Source organism: Rattus norvegicus, chromosome 17 (genome assembly GCF_021556685.1).
Source record: "Rattus norvegicus strain SHRSP/BbbUtx chromosome 17, alternate assembly SHRSP_T2T, whole genome shotgun sequence".
NCBI lineage: Eukaryota > Metazoa > Chordata > Mammalia > Rodentia > Muridae > Rattus > Rattus norvegicus.
In genome coordinates this window covers 2,700,317-2,722,404 of record NC_141550.1, presented here as the reverse complement: position 1 = coordinate 2,722,404, position 22,088 = coordinate 2,700,317, and the positions used below count along the sequence as shown (strand labels likewise).

The following is a 22,088-nucleotide window of genomic DNA, read 5'->3' as shown; positions in this document are numbered from 1 at the left end:
GTGGGAGAGGGCCCAGGAGCGGCAGGACCCCTGCGCCTGAGACACCGCCGGAACCTGAAGGGACAGACCCGATAAACAGTTCTCTGCACCCAAATCACGTGAGAGTGAGAGCTAAACCTTCAGAGAGGCAGACACGCCTGGGAAACCAGAAGAGACTGCACTCTGCACACATCTCTGACGCCAGAGGAAAACACCAAACGCCATCTGGAACCCTGGTGCACGGAGGCTCCCGGAAAGGGCGGCGCAGATCTTCCTGGTTGCTGCCGCTGCCGAGAGCTCATAGGCAGCACCCCAAGAGCAAACTTGAACCTCGGGACCACAGGTAAGACCAACTTTTCTGCTGCAAGTGACTTGCTTGATGAACACCAGACACAGGCCCACAGGAACAGCTAAAGACCTGTAGATAGGAAAAACTACACGCCCGAAAGCAGAACACTCTGTCCCCATAACTGGCTAAAAGAAAACAGGAAAACAGGTCTACAGCACTCCTGACACACAGGCTTATAGGACAGTCTAGCCACTGTCAGAAATAGCAGAACAAAGTAACACTAGAGATAATCTGATGGCGAGAGGCAAGCGCAGGAACCCAAGCAACAGAAACCAAGACTACATGGCATCATCGGAGCCCAATTCTCCCACCAAAGCAAACACGGAATATCCAAACACACTAGAAAATCAAGATCTAGTTTCAAAATCATATTTGATCATGATGCTGGAGGACGTCAAGAAAGACGTGAAGAACTCCCTTAGAGAACAAGTAGAAGCCTACAGACAGGAATCGCAAAAATCCCTGAAAGAATTCAAGGAAATCATAAATAAACAAGTAGAAGCCCATAGAGAGGAGTCACAAAAATCCCAGAAAGAATTCCAGGAAATCATAAATACAAAAGTAGAAGCCCATAGAGAGGTGTCACAAAAATCCCTGAAAGAATTCCAGGAAAACACAATCAAACAGTTGAAGGAATTAAAAATGGAAATAGAAGCAATCAAGAAAGAACATATGGAAACAACCCTGGATATAGAAAATCAAAAGAAGAGACAAGGAGTTGTAGATACGAGCTTCACCAACAGAATACAAGAGATGGAAGAGAGAATCTCAGGAGCAGAAGATTCCATAGAAATCATCAACTCAACTGTCAAAGATAATGTAAAGTGGAAAGAGCTACTGGTCCAAAACATACAGGAAATCCAGGACTCAATGAGAAGATCAAACCTAAGGATAATAGGTATAGAAGAGAGTGAAGACTCCCAGCTCAAAGGACCAGTAAATATCTTCGACAAAATCATAGAAGAAAACTTCCCTAACCTAAAAAAAGAGATACCCATAGGCATACAAGAAGCCTACAGAACTCCAAATAGATTGGACCAGAAAAGAAATACCTCCCGTCACATAATAGTCAAAACACCAAACGCACAAAATAAAGAAAGAATATTAAAAGCAGTAAGGGAAAAAGGTCAAGTAACATATAAAGGCAGACCCATCAGAATTACACCAGACTTTTCGCCAGAAACTATGAAAGCCAGAAGATCCTGGACAGATGTCATACAGACCCTAAGAGAACACAAATGCCAGCCCAGGTTACTGTATCCAACAAAACTCTCAATTAACATTGATGGAGAAACCAAGATATTCCATGACAAAACCAAATTTACACAATATCTTTCTACAAATCCAGCACTACAAAGGATAATAAAGGGTAAAGCCCAACATAAGGAGGCAAGCTATACCCTAGAAGAAGCAAGAAACTAATCGTCTTGGCAACAAAACAAAGAGAAGAAAAGCACACAAACATAACCTCACATCCAAATATGAATATAACAGGAAGCAATAATCACTATTCCTTAATATCTCTCAACATCAATGGCCTCAACTCCCCAATAAAAAGACATAGATTAACAAACTGGATACGCAATGAGGACCCTGCATTCTGCTGCCTACAGGAAACACACCTCAGAGACAAAGACAGACACTACCTCAGAGTGAAAGGCTGGAAAACAATTTTCCAAGCAAATGGTCAGAAGAAGCAAGCTGGAGTAGCCATTCTAATATCAAATAAAATCAATTTTCAACTAAAATTCATCAAAAAAGATAAGGAAGGACACTTCATATTCATCAAAGGAAAAATCCACCAATATGAACTCTCAATCCTAAATATCTATGCCCCAAATACAAGGGCACCTACATATGTAAAAGAAACCTTACTAAAGCTCAAAACACACACTGCACCTCATACAATAATAGTGGGAGATTTCAACACCCCACTCTCATCAATGGACAGATCATGGAAACAGAAATTAAACAGTGATGTCGACAGACTAAGAGAAGTCATGACCCAAATGGACTTAACAGATATTTATAAAACAATCTATCTTAAAGCAAAAGGATACACGGTCTTCTCAGCTCCTCATGGTACTTTCTCCAAAATTGACCATATAATTGGTCAAAAAATGGGCCTCAACAGGTACAGAAAGATAGAAATAATCCCATGCGTGCTATCAGACCACCACGGCCTAAACCTGGTCTTCAATAACAATAAGGAATGATTGCCCACATATACGTGGAAATTGAACAATGTTCTACTCAATGATAACCTGGTCAAGGAAGAAATAAAGAAAGAAATTAAAGACTTTATAGAATTTAATGAAAATGAAGGTACAACATACCCAAACTTATGGGACACAATGAAAGCTGTGCTAAGAGGAAAACTCATAGCGCTGAGTGCCTGCAGAAAGAAACAGGAAAGAGCATATGTCAGCAGCTTGACAGCACACCTAAAAGCTCTAGAACAAAAAGAAGCAAATACACCCAGGAGGAGTAGAAGGCAGGAAATAATCAAACTCAGAGCTGAAATCAACCAAGTAGGAACAAAAAGGACCATAGAAAGAATCAACAGAACCAAAAGTTGGTTCTTTGAGAAAATCAACAAGATAGATAAACCCTTAGCCAGACTAACGAGAGGACACAGAGAGTGCGTCCAAATTAACAAAATCAGAAATCAAAAGGGAGACATAACTACAGATTCAGAGGAAATTCAAAAAATCATCAGATCTTACTATAAAAACCTATATTCAACAAAACTTGAAAATCTTCAGGAAATGGACAATTTCCTAGACAGATACCAGGTATCGAAGTTAAATCAGGAACAGATAAACCAGTTAAACAACCCCATAACTCCTAAGGAAATAGAAGCAGTCATTAAAGGTCTCCCAACCAAAAAGAGCCCAGGTCCAGACGGGTTTAGTGCAGAATTCTATCACACCTTCATAGAAGACCTCATACCAATATTATCCAAACTATTCCACAAAATTGAAACAGATGGATCACTACCGAATACCTTCTACGAAGCCACAATTACTCTTATACCTAAACCACACAAAGACACAACAAAGAAAGAGAACTTCAGACCAATTTCCCTTATGAATATCGACGCAAAAATACTCAACAAAATTCTGGCAAACCGAATCCAAGAGCACATCAAAACAATCATCCACCATGATCAACTATGCTTCATCCCAGGCATGCAGGGATGGTTTAATATACGGAAAACCATCAACGTGATCCATTATATAAACAAACTGAAAGAACAAAACCACATGATCATTTCATTAGATGCTGAGAAAGCATTTGACAAAATTCAACACCCCTTCATGAGAAAAGTCCTGGAAAGAATAGGAATTCAAGGCCCATACCTAAACATAGTAAAAGCCATATACAACAAACCAGTTGCTAACATTAAACTAAATGGAGAGAAACTTGAAGCAATCCCACTAAAATCAGGGACTAGACAAGGCTGCCCACTCTCTCCCTACTTATTCAATATAGTTCTTGAAGTTCTAGCCAGAGCAATCAGACAAGAAAAGGAGGTCAAGGGGATACAGATCGGAAAAGAAGAAGTCAAAATATCACTTTTGCAGATGATATGATAGTATATTTAAGTGATCCAAAAGTTCCACCAGAGAACTACTAAAGCTGATAAACAACTTCAGCAAAGTGGCTGGGTATAAAATTAACTCAAATAAATCAGTTGCCTTCCTCTATACAAAAGAGAAAAAAGCCGAGAAAGAAATTAGGGAAACGACACCCTTCATAATAGACCCAAATAATATAAAGTACCTCGGTGTGACTTTAACAAAGCAAGTAAAAGATCTGTACAATAAGAACTTCAAGACACTGAAGAAGGAAATTGAAGAAGACCTCAGAAGATGGAAAGATCTCCCATGCTCATGGATTGGCAGGATTAATATAGTAAAAATGGCCATTTTACCAAAAGCAATCTACAGATTCAATGCAATCCCCATCAAAATACCAATCCAATTCTTCAAAGAGTTAGACAGAACAATTTGCAAATTCATCTGGAATAACAAAAAACCCAGGATAGCTAAAGCTATCCTCAACAATAAAAGGACTTCAGGGGGAATCACTATCCCTGAACTCAAGCAGTATTACAGAGCAATAGTGATAAAAACTGCATGGTATTGGTACAGAGACAGACAGATAGACCAATGGAATAGAATTGAAGACCCAGAAATGAACCCACACACCTATGGTCACTTGATTTTTGACAAAGGAGCCAAAACCATCAAATGGAAAAAAGATAGCATTTTCAGCAAATGGTGCTGGTTCAACTGGAGGTCAACATGTAGAAGAATGCAGATCGATCCATGCTTATCACCCTGTACAAAGCTTAAGTCCAAGTGGATCAAGGACCTCCACATCAAACCAGACACACTCAAACTAATAGAAGAAAAACTAGGGAAGCATCTGGAACACATGGGCACTGGAAAAAATTTCCTAAACAAAACTCCAATGGCTTACGCTCTAAGATCAAGAATCGAAAAATGGGATCTCATAAAACTGCAAAGCTTCTGTAAGGCAAAGGACACTGTGGTTAGGACAAAACGGCAACCAACAGATTGGGAAAAGATCTTTACCAATCCTACAACAGATAGAGGCCTTATATCCAAAATATACAAAGAACTCAAGAAGTTAGACCGCAGGGAAACAAATAACCCTATTAAAAAATGGGGTTCAGAGCTAAACAAAGAATTCACAGCTGAGGAATGCCGAATGGCTGAGAAACACCTAAAGAAATGTTCAACATCTTTAGTCATAAGGGAAATGCAAATTAAAACAACCCTGAGATTTCACCTCACACCAGTGAGAATGGCTAAGATCAAAAACTCAGGGGACAACAGATGCTGGCGAGGATGTGGAGAAAGAGGAACACTCCTCCATTGTTGGTGGGATTGCATACTGGTACAACCATTCTGGAAATCAGTCTGGAGGATCCTCAGAAAATTGGACATTGAACTGCCTGAGGATCCAGCTATACCTCTCTTGGGCATATACCCAAAAGATGCCCCAACATATGAAAAAAACACGTGCTCCACTATGTTCATTGCAGCCTTATTTATAATAGCCAGAAGCTGGAAAGAACCCAGATGCCCTTCAACAGAGGAATGGATATAGAAAATGTGGTACATCTACACAATGGAATATTACTCAGCTATCAAAAACAACGACTTTATGAAATTCGTAGGAAAATGGTTGGAACTGGAAAATATCATCCTGAGTGAGCTAATCCAATCACAGAAAGACATACATGGTATGCACTCATTGATAAGTGGCTATTAGCCCAAATGCTTGAATTGCCCTAGATGCCTAGAACAAATGAAACTCAAGACGAATGATCAAAATGTGAATGCTTCACTCCTTCTTTAAAAGGGGAACAAGAATACCCTTGGCAGGGAAGGGAGAGGCAAAGATTAAAACAGAGACTGAAGGAACACCCATTCAGAGCCTGCCCCACATGTGGCCCATACATATACAGCCACCCAATTAGACAAGATGGATGAAGCAAAGAAGTGCAGACCGACAGGAGCCGGATGTAGATCGCTCCTGAGAGACACAGCCAGAATACAGCAAATACAGAGGCGAATGCCAGCAGCAAACCACTGAACTGAGAATAGGACCCCCGTTGAAGGAATCAGAGAAAGAACTGGAAGAGCTTGAAGGGGCTCAAGACCCCATATGTACAACAATGCTAAGCAACCAGAGCTTCCAGGGACTAAACTACTACCTAAAGACTATACATGGACTGACCCTGGACTCTGACCTCATAGGTAGCAATGAATATCCTAGTAAGAGCACCAGTGGAAGGGGAAGCCCAGGGTCCTGCTAAGACTGAACCCCCAGTGAACTAGACTGTTGGGGGGAGGGCGGCAATGGGGGTAGAGTTGGGAGGGGAACAACCATAAGGAAGGGGAGGGGGGAGGGGGATGTTTGCCCGGATACCAGGAAAGGGAATGACACTCGAAATGTATATAGGAAATAGTCAAGTTAATTAAAAAAAACAAAAAAACAAAAAAACAAAAAAAAACTGAAAGAACAAAACCACATGATCATTTCATTAGATGCTGAGAAAGCATTTGACAAAATTCAACACCCCTTCATGAGAAAAGTCCTGGAAAGAATAGGAATTCAAGGCCCATACCTAAACATAGTAAAAGCCATATACAACAAACCAGTTGCTAACATTAAACTAAATGGAAGAAACTTAAAGCAATCCCACTAAAATCAGGGACTAGACAAGGCTGCCCACTCTCTCCCTACTTATTCAATATAGTCCTTGAAGTTCTAGCCAGAGCAATCAGACAACAAAAGGAGGTCAAGGGGATACAGATCGGAAAAGAAGAAGTCAAAATATCACTATTTGCAGATGATATCATAGTATATTTAAGTGATCCCAAAAGTTCCACCAGAGAACTACTAAAGCTGATAAACAACTTCAGCAAAGTGGCTGGGTATAAAATTAACTCAAATAAATCAGTAGCCTTCCTCTACACAAAAGAGAAAAAAGCCGAGAAAGAAATTAGGGAAACGACACCCTTCATAATAGACCCAAATGTGGGCCAGGCACGTTGGCCCACATTTGATTCCAGCATTAGAACCCAGATTCAATTTGATCCCTACATTCAAAGCCTGACTAGCATATAGGCCTACTTTGAGGACACCCACGGCCACAAAGAGAAACTGTCTTCAAAAACAAAACCAAATTTGAAAAATATGATAATATTAGTTAAGCAAAATAGCTTAGCATTGCTTCTTCTGTATCTCATATGATTTAAGGACAGAGCCTATTAAAAGGAAGGCAGGACAGGAAGGAAGGAAGCTGAAGGATGAATTTCAAGGAAAACAGAATAACAGAAATAAGTGGATATTGATTAAGTCTATAGACACACAAATCCCATCCCAATAAGGAATTGCCTCTTGTAGGAGTCCTTCTCCACATATTCTCACCAACAAGTCCACCAACAAGAGACAAATGTTTAAAGTCAACATACTATCTAGATGCTCTTTCATCCACCTAACAGCGCTGGACCATGCTCTCTATAGATTCATGGTCATTCCATGACAAAAATGCATTTAATGTAACATCAAAGACTCTTAAAGTCTGTTACAGCATGTACAGTGTTCAAATGTCCAAAGTCTCCTGTCACCCTCAAGACAATCTTTAGACTGTCACATACTCTAAAGTCTGAAAGCAAGTTATATCTTTATCACATAAAATGGCAAATCCCATGGGGTAGAGAGCTGAATTCCCAGAAGTGTGGACAATCCTGAGACCTCAGTGGAGACCGCCACTTCTGCCCACTTCTGTTCACATTCCTCAACCAAAAGGAACCTGCATAGTGTCCCCTGGATACAGGAATATAGGACTGGTCACTGGCAGGAACCTGCTGATTCCTGAACTGAACTGGAACTGAACTGAACCAGTACCAGAGATCCCTTGACCCAAATCTTGTGGGTGCGACAGCTGGACCCTCAGAAGTGTGGACAATCCCGAGAACTCACAGGAGACAACTACTTACTGCACACCTATCTGACAAAAGATTAAACCTCCTAGTAACATCTGTGCCCCCTGGGCACAGGGACCTAGGAGCAGTCAGGGACAGGACCCTTCGAGTTTCTGCCTGTGCCGAGAGCTGAAAGGCAGTCACAAGGAGTCACACCTGAGAGCAGAGGTAAGATCACCTTTTCTGCTCTAAGCAACCCACCTGGTGACCTCAGGACACACAAGGCAGAAGACTTCTGGGACAGGACACTTCTGGTTTCTGGCTGTGCCCGGAACTGAACTGAATGAATCCCACATGTCCCAGCACCCAAATCCCGTAGGGGAGAGAGCTAAATTCCCAGAAATGAGGAAAAATCTGAGACCTCAGAAGAGACCGCCACTTCTGTCCACTTCTGATCATATTCATGGCCCAAGGGGAACTTGTATAGTAGACTCTGGATACAGGAACAGACCTGCAGTCAGTGGCAGGAACCTGCTAGCAGTTTCTGCTGGAGCCTGGAGATGAACTGAAATGGTCCCACAGCTCCCTCTACCCAGAACCTGTAGGGGAGAAAACTGGACACTCAGAAGTGCAAACAATCCTGAGAACTCAGGGGAACCAACTACTTTCCGCCCAATTTCTTCACACAAGAGGAAATTTCTTAGAACCATGTGTGCCCTTTGGGCACAGGGACCTAGAAACAGTCAGGGGCAGGAAACTTCCGGTTTCTGCTTGGGCCAAAAGCTAAAGCCAGTCACCAGGATAGCCTACACACCATGAGCAGAGGTAAGACCAACACTTCTGTGCCAGCAACCCGCCTGGAGGCTTCAGGTCAAACAAACCCAGGAGTAGGTCTCTGTTCCCAGATTCAGCTGAAAGAAAACAGGCCTATAGGAGGGTCAAGCCACTGTCAGGGACAGCAACACAAGCTAAAACCAGAGACAACCAGCACAGGATCCTTATAAACAGGAACCAAAAGTACTTGCCATCATCACAGCCCAGTTCTCTGAGCAAAACAAACTCTGGATTTACAAACACACTGGAAAAGAAGATTTGGGTTAAAATCACATTTTACGATGATGATGGAGAAAATAAATAACTCCCTTAAAGAAATACAGCACAGGGTTGGGGATTTAGCTCAGTGGTAGAGCGCTTGCCTAGGAAGCGCAAGGCCCTGGGTTCGGTCCCCAGCTCCGGAAAAAAAAAAAAAAAAAGAAAAAAGAAAAAAAGAGTGCACCCTCTCCTGGAGGGGTAAGGAAAAGAAATACAGCACAGAACAAGTAAACAAGTAGAAGCCCTTAAAGAGGAAACACAACAATCCCTTCAAGAATTACAGGAAAATACAACCAAACAGGTAAAGGAATTGAATAAAACCATCCATGATTTAAAAATGGAAATAGAAACAATAAACAAAGCACAAAGGGAGATAACCCTGGAGATAGAAAACCTAGGAAAGAGATCAGGAGTCGTAGGTGCAAGTGTCACTAACGGAATACAAGAGATAGAAGAGAGAATCTCAGGGGCAGAAGATACCATAGAAAACATTGACACAACCATCAAATACAATGCAAAATGCAAAAATCTCCTAGTCCAAAACATCCAGGAAATCTAGGAAACAATGAGAAGGTTAAACCTAAGGACAATAGGTATAGGAGAAAGTGAAGACTTCTAACTTAAAGAGCCAGTAAATATCTTCAACAAAATTATAGTGAAAACATCCCTTACCTAAAGAAAGAGATGCTCATAAATATACAAGAAGACTACAAAACTCCAAATAGGATGGACCAGAAAAGAAATTGCTCCTGTCACATTATACTTAAAAGACCAAATGCACACAACAAAGAAAGAATATTAAAAGCAGTAAGGAAAAAAGGTCAAGTAACATATAAAGGCAGACCTATAAGAATTACACCAGACTTCTCACCAGAGACTATGAAAGCCAGAAGATCCTGGGAAGATATCATAAGAACACTAGGAGAACACAAATGCCAGCGCATGCTACTGTATCCAGCAAAACTCTCAATTAATGTAGATGGAGAAACCAAGATATTCTACTACAAAATGAAATTTACACAATTTCTTTCTAAAAAGCCAGCCCTACAAAGACAATATGTGGAAAATTTCCAACACATGGAAGAAAACTAAATCCTAGAAAAATCTCATGCAATGAACCCAAAAGAAGAGAACCAAACAAACATAATTCCACCTCTAACAACAAAACTAACAGGAAACATAAATCACTATTCCTTAATATAGTTTAACATCAATGGACTCGACTCCCCAATAAAAAGATGTAGACTAACAGACTGGATATGTAAAGAGGACCCAGCATTTTGCTACATACAGGAAACACAACTCAGAGAGAAAGACAGACCCTACTTCAGAGTAAAAGGCTAGAAAACAACTTTCAAAGGAATTGATCTGAAGAAACAATCTGGAGCAGCCATTGTAATATCGAATAAAATCGACTTGCAACCAAAAGTTATCAAAGAAAATAAGGAAGAAAACTTCATACTCATCAAAGGAAAATCCACCAAGACAAACTCTCAATCTTAAATATCTATACTCCTAATGCAATGGCACCTACATTCTTATTAAAAAAAAAAACTTACTGAAGCTCAAAGCATACATTGTACCTCAAAAAATAATAGTAGGAGAACCCCACTCTCATCAATGGATAGATCATGGAAATACAAATGAAACAGAGACATAGAGAATCTAACAGAAACTATGAACCAAAAGGTCTTAAATATTTATAGAACATTTCATCCTAAAACAAAGGACTATACCTTCATCTCAGGACCTCATGGTACCTTCTCCAAAACTGACCATATAATCAGTCACAAAACAGACTTCAACAGATATAAAAAGATTAAAATAATCCCATGCATCCAATCAGATCACCATAGACTAAGGCGGGTCTTCAATAACAACAATAATGACAGAAAGCCCACATATACATGGAAGTTGAACAAAGCTCTACTCAATGATAACAAGGAAGAAACAAAGAAAGAAAGAAATTAAAGACCTTTTAGAAATTAATGAAAAAGAAGGCACAACATATCCAAACTTATGGGACACTATGAAAGCAGTTCAAAGAGGAAAACTCATAGCTCTGAGTGCCTCCAAAAAGGAATAGGAGAGAGCATTCATCAATCAGCAGCTTGACAGAACATAGAAAAGCTCTAGAAAAAAGGAAGCAAATACATCCAAGAGGCGTCGAAGGCAGAAAATAATCAAACTCAGGGCTGAAATCAACCAAGCAGAAACGAAAAGGACCATACAAAGATCAACAAAATCAGGAGCTGGTTCTTTGAGAAAATCAACAAGACAGATTAACACTTAGCCAGACTAACCAGAGGGCACAGAGAGTGTATCCAAATTCACAACATCAGAAATGAAAAGGGAGACATAACAACAGAATCTGAGGAAATTAAAATAATCATCAGATCCCACTACAAACGCCTATATTCAACAAAACTGGAAAATCTGGAGAAATTTTCTAGACAAGTACCAGATACCAAAGTTAAATCAGCATCAGCTAAACCATCTAAACAATCCTATCCCTCCTAAAGAAACAGCAGCAGTCATTAAAGGTCTCCCAACCAAAAAGAGCCCAGGACCAGATGGGTTTATTGCAGAATTCTATCAGACCTTCATAGAAGATATCGTACCAGTACTGTCCAAACTATTCCACAAAATACAAACAGACACAAACCACACAAAAACCCAACAAAGAAAGAGAACTTCAGACAAATTTCCTTTGTGAATATTGACACAAAATTATTCAATAAAATTCTTGCAAACCTAATCCAAGAACACATCAAAATGATCATCCATCATGATAAAGTAGGCTTCATCCCAGGGATGCAGGGATGTTTCAACATACAGAAATCCATCAACGTAATCCACTATGTAAACAAACTCAAAGAAAAAAACTACATGATCATTTCATTAGATGCTGAGAAAGCATTTGAGAAAATTCAACACCCCTTCACAATAAAAGTCCCAGAAAGATCAGCAGTTCAAGGCCCATACATAAACATAGTAAAAGCAATACACAGCAAACCAGTAGCCAACAGTAAACTGAATGGAGAGAAACTTGAAGCAATCCCACTAGAATCGGGGACTAGACAAGGCTGCCCAATCTCTCCCTACCTGTTCAACATACTACTGGAAGTCCTAGCCAGACAATCGGACAACAAAAGGAGGTCAGGGGAATGCAAATTGGAAAGGAAGAGGTCAAAATATCACTATTTGAAGATGATATGATAATATACTTTAATGACGCCAAAAGTTCCACCAGAGAACTACTAAGCCTGATAACTTCAGCAAAGTGGCTTGGTATAAAAGAAAATCAAACAAATCAGTAGCCTTCTTCTACTCAAAGGATAAACAGGCTGAGAAAGAAATGAGAGAAAAGGCATTCCTTCACAATAGTCCCAAATAACATGAAATACCTTGGTGTGACTCTAAGCAAGCCAGTGAAAGAACTTCAAGTCTCTGAAGAAAGAAATTGAGGAAGATCTCAAAAGATGGAAAGATCTCCCATGCTCATGGATTGGAAAGATTAATAGGTTAAAAATGGCCATGTTTCCAAAAGCAATCTACAGATTGAATGCAATCCCCATCAAAATTCCAACTCAATTCTTCATAGAGTTAGAAAGAGCAATTTGCAAATTCATTTGGAATAACAAGAAACCCAGGATAGCGAAAACTATCCTTAACAATAAAATAACTTCTGTGGGAATCATCATCTCTGATTTCAAACAGTATTACAGAACAATAGCGAAAAAAACAGTATGGAATTGGTACACAGACAGGCAGGTAGATCAGTGGAACAGAACTGAAGACCGAGAAATGAACCCACACACCTATGGTCACTAGATCTTTGCCAAAAAAGCTAAAACCATTCAATAGAAAAAAGATAGCATTTATAACAATTTGTGCTGGTTCAGCTGGAGGTCAGCATGTACAGGAATGCAAATGGAACCATTCTTATCACCCTGTCCATAGCTTAAGTCCAAGTGGATCAAGGACCTCCACATAAAGCCAGATACACTCAAACTAATAGGAAAAAAGTGAGGAAGAGTCTCGATCACATGGGCACTGGGGAAAATTTCCTGAACAAAACACCAATAGCTTAAGCTCCAAGATCAAGAATCATGGGGCTCATAAAACTGCAAAGCTTATGTAAGGCAAAGGACACTGTCAATAGGACAAAACGGCAACCAACAGATTGGGAAAAGATTTTTGCCAATCCTACATCTGATAGGCTAATATGCAAAATATACAGAGAATTCAAGAAATTAGACCCCAGGGAGTCAAATAACCCTATTAAAGATGGAGTACAGAGCTGAATAAAGAATACTCAGCTTAGTCACATTGGAATCCTTACTCATAATGGAAAAGAAAATCAAAACAACCCTAAGATTCCACTTCACACCACTCAGAATGGCTAAGATCAAAACCTCAGGTGACCACAAACGCTGGCGAGGATGTGGAGAAACAGGAACACTCCTCCATTGTTGTTGGGATTGCAAACTGGTACAACCACGCTCGAAATCAATCTGAAAGGTCCTCAGAAAATTGGTCATTCCACTACGTGTGGACCCAGTATACCTCTCCTGGGCATATACGGAAAAGGAGCTCCAACACACGAAAAAGACACATGCTCTACTATGTTGACAGCAGTCTTATTTATAATAGCAAATGCTGGAAAGAAACCAGATGACCTTCAACAGAGGAATGGATACCGAAAATGTGGTACATCTACACCATGGAGTACCACTCAGCTATCAAAATATTGACTTCATGAAAGTTGTAGGCAAATGGATTGAACTAGAAAATATCATCCTGAGTGAAGTAACCCAATCACAGAAAAATACACATGGTATGCACTCATTGATAAATGGATATTAGCCCAAAAGCTCGAATTACCCAAGATGCAATCCACAGACCACAGGATGTTCAAGAAGGACAAGCAAAGTGTGGATGCGTAACTCCTTCTTAAAAGGAGGGTATATGGAAGAATAGTTTGGAGAAGAGATGGAGGGAACAGCCATTCAGAGCCATATATATCCAACAAAACTAAATAAGATTAATGAAGCTAAGAACTGCATGCTGACAGGAGCCAAATATAGCTGTCTCCTCAGAGGCACAGCAAGAGCATGTCCAATACAGAGGCAAATGCAAGCAGCAAACCACTGAAGTGAGAATGGGATCCCTGTTGGAGGAATTAGAGAAAGGATTGAAAACGCTGAAGGGGCTTGCCACCCCATAACAAAAACAGAGCTCCCAGGGACTAAACCACTTCCAAAGACTATACATGAACTAACCCTGGGCTCCAGCTTCATAATGTAGCAGAGGATGGCCTTGCTGGGCAACAATAGGAGGAAAATCCCTTGGTCCTACCAAGGATAAACCTCCCCCCCTCCCCCAGTGTAAGGGAAAGTCAGGAGGGTGGGAAGGGAGGCTGGTTGGGGTGGGGAACACCCTTATAATGAAGGAGAGGAGGATAGGATAGAGGGCTTACGTCCGGGAATCTGGAAAGGGAATAACATTTGAAATGTAAACAAAAAAAGTATACAATAAAAGACAAAAATGGCACAGAATATCACTTCCCATTCCAATAAACAGGCCTGGCTCCATCAGTAGATGGAGCAAGAAACCTGCAGGTCAAAGGCAAGTTCTATGGCTCTGTCTCAGACATATGTGGCTTACATTTTAAGGGGCAACTTGTAACATAGCTGTTGTTTTGGTTACTTCTACATTGTGTATGCAGCTCTCCACAGGAGATGACTCATGTTTTGTATCTCAACATCATGTGGTCAGGAAATACAACTGAAGCTTCATCCTCATGACCTCAAGTAATGAACTCAACAGGCTCATCAATGGGGCTCTGACTCTGCAGAACACAGATGGCTGGACGAGTGCTGAATTGAAACCACAGAGCAAGCATCCATGACCTTTGCATCCTTCTTGTTTCCAACCCACAAGAAATAAGTGGTCTTGTTGAGTCTGGCTTCTAAACTGGGCTGGACCCCATCACAGATGAATAACAGTTGTGGAATCTTTTACTGGGACTAAGAATCACTTTGCCTACTCCTTCCATTAATTGGAGGGTTAGAGGAAAGCGTGTTACTCTCATGGCATCTTCTAAGATTTCAAGTCCATAGAAAGAATCTTCTGTTTAAGGGTGATAATCTCCTTGCATTTCAATTTATGCTTTCCTTTCAGCACTTGATGGTCATTTGAAACTACCTTTTGTTCTGGATAAGCCACAAACTTTGATTTCACTCCTACCGAACTTGTCGAGTTATTTCATTTGGAACTTCTACAAACTTGACCTCAATATTCCTACAAGTCCGTGTACCACACACTATAAGCTTCAGTGTGTGCACTGCATAGAGAGAGTGGCAGCAACACAGCAATGGCTAGAAATCCAGATTCTCCCCTCCTCAAGGAATGCCCTCTCACTGAGGAAAGAAAGCCCAGTGCATTTCCCCAGATCCACACATATACCAACAAAACAGTGTGGATCACAGCTCATCCTAGACTAACACATTAGACTCTGATAGATCCACCAGTGTACTCTTCCACGTCTGGGGTCTGGGGTCTGGGGTCCTCACACTCACCACGGTGGGACTGTGATCTCCCTCAGATTTCCTAATGGATGTGTCTAAGGGGAATCCTAGAACACACTGCTTGCTATCTCCCACTGGTGTGTCTGACTGCTCGGCTTCCCCATATCCCTCATTAGCTTGAACCACACAGCTAAGTCTTAGGAACTTAGCATCTCCCCTACTGGAGGTATGCTGGTCAAGCAACTGAGACAAAACAGGTCTCCTGTGATCCACACTTCCACACGAAGTTGTCAGTGAAGTCAATTCATACACAGCAACCTCTTTGTTTGTAGTTCCCCCCCCCCCCCACGCCAAGGACAGAGACCTCAGAAAACACTAATGAAAGGTCCTTTCTCCTTCCTACTGTCCACTCTTGGAACATCTTGGAAGGTGTTGTAAGACTGTCTTCCAGGAGTGGGTCCCAGAGTCTCACCCATCAATCTTGTGTGTTTACATTAAAAGGTATGAATTAACACTCGTTAGGAAATTACAAAATCACACACCCTAAGTCAGGCAGGACTTTATTCATAAAGGTGAGCCCTGCAGATGAAGGCTTTAAACTTCAATTAGTCTGTGATCTAGCTGTTGCCTACCCTGTTTCACTCTGCATTGTACACAGGACACTGTTTCTCCTGCACTGTTCTGAGGCCAGAAGTCCTGCTCCACATAAAAATGCTTTCCCTGTTACTGCAATGCACAGTACAGTCCATGACTCAAATAGGTAATTTTAAAACTCGTTTGAGGTACTGCCCTTTACCTTAAGAATTTAGAAACTTAAATCAAGAAAGCAAGGCCATTGTTCTGGGGACCAATACAAATGCTGTAGGCCACCTGCTTCACTTCCATTTTCCTTCCCCATCTTCCCTCACGTCTCTCCTTCTCCCTAAAGCTTTTCAGTTCCACCTTCCCCTCCCCAGCCCAATAACCTGCTCTAGCCTATATTTTACATGTTAAAATGGGGAGAAGTTTCCAACGAAAGACACCTGACTATGTGAATACTCCTCATCCTAGGCAGCCCCTCTGGGAAAAGTGGAATTAACATCAAAATACAAACAGCACCAGAGCAATCCACAGTGCCTCTATTTCCTAAGCACTGGAAGATCCTACATCATAGATTCTCCTGTTCCCTTAACAGATTAAATTCCAGTGCTACCCAGCCTTTGAGGTGTGGTTTATAACACCCACAAAATTCACTCCAAATTGATTTTAAATGGCAAGGGACAAGTTCTGGAGGACACTGAGAAGCTAGGTCTCCGCATTTGGCATCCTGCCCATGATGTTTCTGACAGAAACCCCTTGCTCCAAAGGCTTTGCACAGATGCAGCTCCCAAACTGAACACATGAGAACACCTAATGGCTAGGACCACACGGAATCTACAAGATGGCTGCTAGTTCCCACCAAGCCCATGCATGGGAGAGCCACCTCCCTGCCTCCCCCTTCTCAGTCCACTGCTAATTCAAGTTAGGGGAGTGGTCACATGCTCACCATGATTGGACTTGGTAGTTCAGGGTTGGCACTCCGGTAAGGCACTCAGCAGCAGAGTTCAAAGCATGTCCCACCAACCATACAAGCCTGCTCCGTAATAGAGTGGAACTTGCAGCAGGTACAAAAGAACCCGGAAGAACACTCCTTTTCTCCTGATTGGAGGGTCGTTAAAAACGCCCTGACTGACCAGTGAATCTTGAATGACATGAGCACCTCCATTAGGATTAGCGTGTGCTGAAGGCACGGAGTAGCAAGTTTTCTGGCCCATCATTGTACTCTAGGAGATGACCCTTTTTGGATTTGCAAGATTTGTGTTTCAGTATCCCATTTGCCTGTCCTCCAATAACCTACCTTTCTGTCTTCCAGCACTAAGCAGGAATTTATTCCCCCTCCTTCTTCTACTCCTTGTCCTCATCTTCCTCTTCCTAGTGCTGCTCCTCCTCTTCCTGGTGTATTTCTTCTCCTCCTCTTCCTCATCTTCTTTTTCTCCTACTCCTTGTCATTTTTGTTCCTCTTCTTGTTCTTTTTCCCCTTCCTCTTCTTTTCTACCACCCTCTTTCTGCCCCTCCTCCTCCACTCATGCTAAACCCCCTTGAATCAAGATGGATAGCTTCTAAAGCCCAATTTTCACTACATGACCCCTTGGCAGAATGGTTCCAAGGATATTAATAATTAAAGAGAGCTTTTAGGACACAAAATATGATGTTTGTTTCTGTAATTTCACATTTGCATAAGGAAAATTGTAGCTAATATTCATCTGCTATACGATGTAAGGGTCTGAAAATTGTTCAAGACCCCAGACTCTGATAGTATACAAAAACAAAGTGGGTTATTGTGCAGAAACAATCACCATTCAGGGGTCAATCATGATTTGAAATAGCAACCCCAGACAAATGATGCTCTGGAGCCACAGGTTGTCAGTGGTCTGCATGCCTTTGTCCTGAACTTCTAACCATATAATGAAATAGGGCTGCCCAGAGCAGATGGCCTATCCTGAGAAAGAATATTTCCCATCTTTTGTGGTTATCCCCTGGCTGGTCTCTGGGGGTATGGTTCTATGAATTTGTTCTAGGTTTTATGGTCTGTTCCTGAAATATCCCACACAGAGAGACCCTTACTCAAGTCTTGGGAAATCACGGACCCCAGACACAGAGAGACCATTTTGGATGTAATAAGCAAAGGCGAGGTTTATTACGGAGACCTATTACAGAGATCTCCGGGCCGACACGTATCCCGCGCAGGAGACAGAGGTATCGACCACGAAACTCAAAAGTCAGAGGGTTATATAGAGAAGGCTAGGGGGTTTTGGCGTGGTTACATATAATTGGCTCATTCAAACATAGCAGTGAGAACAAAGCAGAAAGAGTACGTGTTAGAAGTCAGGGGCTTATCAGGGTCTGGAGGACACCTAGTTGAAATATGGCCTTGAGTGAGCTGGGGGGAGATGTCTTCCTGCCAGACGTCCCATGAATCAGTCCCATTAACTCAGGCTGGTTCCTGCATTCCTTTTCCTTATCTTTATGGCTTGCCAGTCCTGCCTGGACAGTGTTTCCTGTGCTCCTTTATCTTTATGGCCTGCTAGTCCTGGCTGTAGGGCTTAGCCCTCAGTCTGTGGCCTTTTGGGGTTTATTCCTTTAATTTTGTATCTCCAAACCTAGAATTCGTATAATTCTCTTTTCATTCCCTTCTCCTTCTACTAAATAATTCTAATCTTAGAATTTTCATATCAAGTCTTGTATTTGGTCTCACCAGTTGTACTAACTGACTGGTACTGTTGTCTCAGTCACACAGGGTCCAAAAACTAAAACCAAGAAAATTATTAATAATGGCCCAGCTGTAGCAGAGAGTAAGGTAGTCATCCAGGGAGACCGAGTGAACCAAGACTCAAACCAACCTTGTTAAGCATCTCTATCTTTTTGTAGGAGTCAAGCCTATTAACTAGTTTTTTTTTAACACACATGGACCTATAATCAGAAGCAGAAGCAAAACTAAGAAGGGTCCCATAAGGGAAGATATCAGAGTAGTTATATTTACTCTACCTGTCCTGAACTTTGAGGTCTGTAAATACAATGTAATTTCCAATCGACCTCTAAATACTTGGCCACACCCTGGCTTACCTTGGCAACGAAAGTAGGGCCGTTGTCTGACCAGATTACCTTGGGCACTCCAGACTGGGGGAAGATTTCTTCCAGTATCTTCTTGATGACTATCGAGGCCGTCTCTTGCAGTTGTTGGCTTCACCAGGGCATCTAAGAGAAGGTAAAGGCATCTGCAGTGCTGATGTGCTGGGAGGGAAGAAGTTCAGCCATCCCAGATGACATCGTGTGGTCCACCATGGCAGCACCCACTTATCTCTGACCTTCATTCATGAAGAGAACTGTTCCCGTCAGTGGACAAGGTCCTCGGTTTTCAGCAGGGGTCAATCAGCCAGTCGCAGAGGTCTTTTTTCCATCCATGGGCTTCTGTCAGTGTTTGACACTCGTGCTGTGGTGGCTCCAGGTCCGGATTGGGCAGCAAGGTGACCAGATTGTCCCCAACCGGTGGAGAATCTAGTCCATGGCAGCTGACCAGTGGTCCCATCTTTTGGGACACTCTATTCAAAGGCAAGACATCAGCCACTCTATCACAATTTAAGTCCTGGATTGGGTGATAATTGTTAGTGCCCGGCTGGCAGGAGTGATGTGTTCCAGGCAGAAAAGCACTGAGCCACACATCTCCCAGCATCAGGTACTGGTGCACTGAGACAGGTCTTAAGCTCCACATACACAGTCTGCAGATATGCATACACATGGCCTCACCCAGCCATTTCAGCCCACGCAAGCCATTATGGACAGCAAATTTCTCATGAGCAAGGGATAGGGGCAGTCAGGGATGACTATGAACTAGTGGGTTACCCGGGCCACGCCAAGGTCCACTGTTCTTCGGGCAGTCCATAAGTATTGTTTGTTGCCAGTAGCCCCTTGCACTCAAGGTCTTTGGATATTGGCCCACTGAGGGGCATAGGAGCACAGAGCATTGGGTCCCTGTATCCACACTTCCCTTCTATCTCTGTACATAGCCAGCACTCTAGGACCAGAAGCTCTCCAGTGGCCCCTCTTGTTCTTCTTGGACAGTCCCTGACCCAGTGTCCTTTTTCTTTGCATTAGGCACACTGATCTTTAGCCAGGAATTCTCTTCTGTTGCCAGGTACTATCTTCCTAGGTTCCCTAACTACTGTGGCCAGTATATGTTCTTCTCTCGTCTTTTATCTCTCTTTAGCTCTCTAACTTCCTCTTCTTTTTGTCTCTTTTCTTCCCTAGCTTCCTGCTCTTTTTACCTCTTTCTCTGTAACTTGTACTAACTCTCAGCAACTTAACCCTTTAAATTTCTGTAACTTTTTCTTTATATCCTTTCCTTATCTTAGCCAGATTGGTGGGGCATTTTCCAGCCCCTCAAAGACCCACCCTTGGAGCCTGGCACTCCCTACCTTTAGGCGTATTGAAGTCAACCGACAGAAGTGAGGGCCTTCTATCCATGTCTAGAACATTCTTTCTGGCCTCCAGTAGGATTTGGTCTTTCCTCAGTGGTAAAGAAGACCTGTAACAGTTACTAACAAGCGTCTCAAATGGGATGGTGAGAAAACAAGAGAATCGTGAGAATAGAGGTCTACCGAAGAGGGCAAACAGCATTTATCTCTCTTCAGTGTCAGCTCCGTGGCTTTGCCTCTCAAGAGAACCAGCCTCCAAATGACACTAGGCTTTTAGTAACAACTAATAACAAAAGGATGGAGAGATGGTTAGAAACTGGTTGCTAGATGCCAGGTGGATGACAAAAGAATCGTAACCAGTTCACCTGGGGCTATCAGGACCTCAGTAGTAGCCCTTTACCAAACTGTCTCACTGGGTTAAAGGCCCATGGAAAAGAAAACATTAATCCTGACCTTGGCCACCGCCAAAGCCTGAATTCTAAATTTTGACTGGCAAAACAAAACAAAACAAAGTTCTTTACAGTTTGTTGTAAATTCTTTTTGAAACTATTTTAGGGGCTCTTTTTGTCCCCCAACCTGGGGCATTTTGACCACAGGGACAGGAACTGGCTGCTGTGGGGATAGGATCAAAGGCACTATCCATGTTAATGATGATCAGCGAGAAAAGTAATTTAATGCTGGAGACTGGCTCCTCCCTTGGAATAAGGACAGCAGATAAGGCAGGCTTCCTAAAGAACTTTTCTTAATGAGCACTCTCTTTCTGTGAGCAAGAGTTGAAGGTCTGGCCACTAAAAGCAGAAATTCTTTTCTTGTTCTTGTTTTCCTTAGAGTCTTCCCCCACCTTACTCTCAGCCTTTTTAGATCATTCTTCCTGTAGCATTTCTAACACAGCCTGTCCCTTTTTTATAGCCTGTTGACAGCATTTCTGATCTTTTAGGCAGCTACGCACTAAGTGCCATGCCGGCTGAAACTCCGCCTTTAAGATTCCTTGCTCCCAAGCAAAATTTAAATCTTTTCTCAGCTTATCTCCGCTGTCCACCTTGAGATTCCCAGAGATCACAAACTAAGGTGTAGCAATTTACTAAGAAATCTCTCTGTAGTGTTTCTTTTTATCTTAAGCCTTTTCCTTTTAAACAGCTCCTGAAGAGCCAGAAAAATAGGGTGAGACTTGAAAAGTCCCCATGCTCGCTGTAGCAGCTCCGCAGCTAGTTTCGCTCCCCTCTACTGTGTGCTGCGAGCACAAGCACAGATAAAACACTATGTTTTAAAAATTAACGTTGGCTATCAACCAACACACCGCCACTAGAGCGGGGTCCACAAAATTAAGTTCCTTACTCACTAACCATTAAGGGGACCAAGTAAAACTCTTCGACGAACAAAGCAAACAGTTTCATGATTTCAAACACAGTCGTCGGTCCAAGATTCAAACACGAAAAAAAAAGTCAAAAAGACACTGGACAATAGCACAGAAAACAATCCAGGCAAACAAGAACAAGACAAAGCATCCTATCCAGAAAACCACAGTCAGGTACACAGAGTGAGATTCCACATCCACTCTCTCAACACAGACACAGAGTGGGATTCCACATCCACTCTCTTCCTCTTGACTGGCCATAGCCAGGCTCTCCCGACTGTTCTCCGCCCGTGGAACGTCTTCCAGAGGCTGCAGCTTGCG

At 42.0% G+C, this 22,088-nt stretch overlaps 1 long non-coding RNA gene and 1 pseudogene across 2 annotated transcripts in view; both read right to left on the bottom strand.

Annotated features, from left to right (window-relative positions):
- The window catches only part of LOC134478816 (zinc finger protein 431-like), a 37,191-nt pseudogene that overhangs the window by 4,289 nt on the left and 10,814 nt on the right, over window positions 1-22,088 (bottom strand). The window lies entirely within an intron of this gene.
- Window positions 17,434-21,743, bottom strand: LOC147999934 (uncharacterized). Its single transcript, XR_015641390.1, has 3 exons — window positions 20,414-21,743; window positions 19,307-19,540; window positions 17,434-19,196 (listed from the first exon to the last, which is right to left on the bottom strand). It is a non-coding gene; the product is annotated as an uncharacterized LOC147999934 (long non-coding RNA).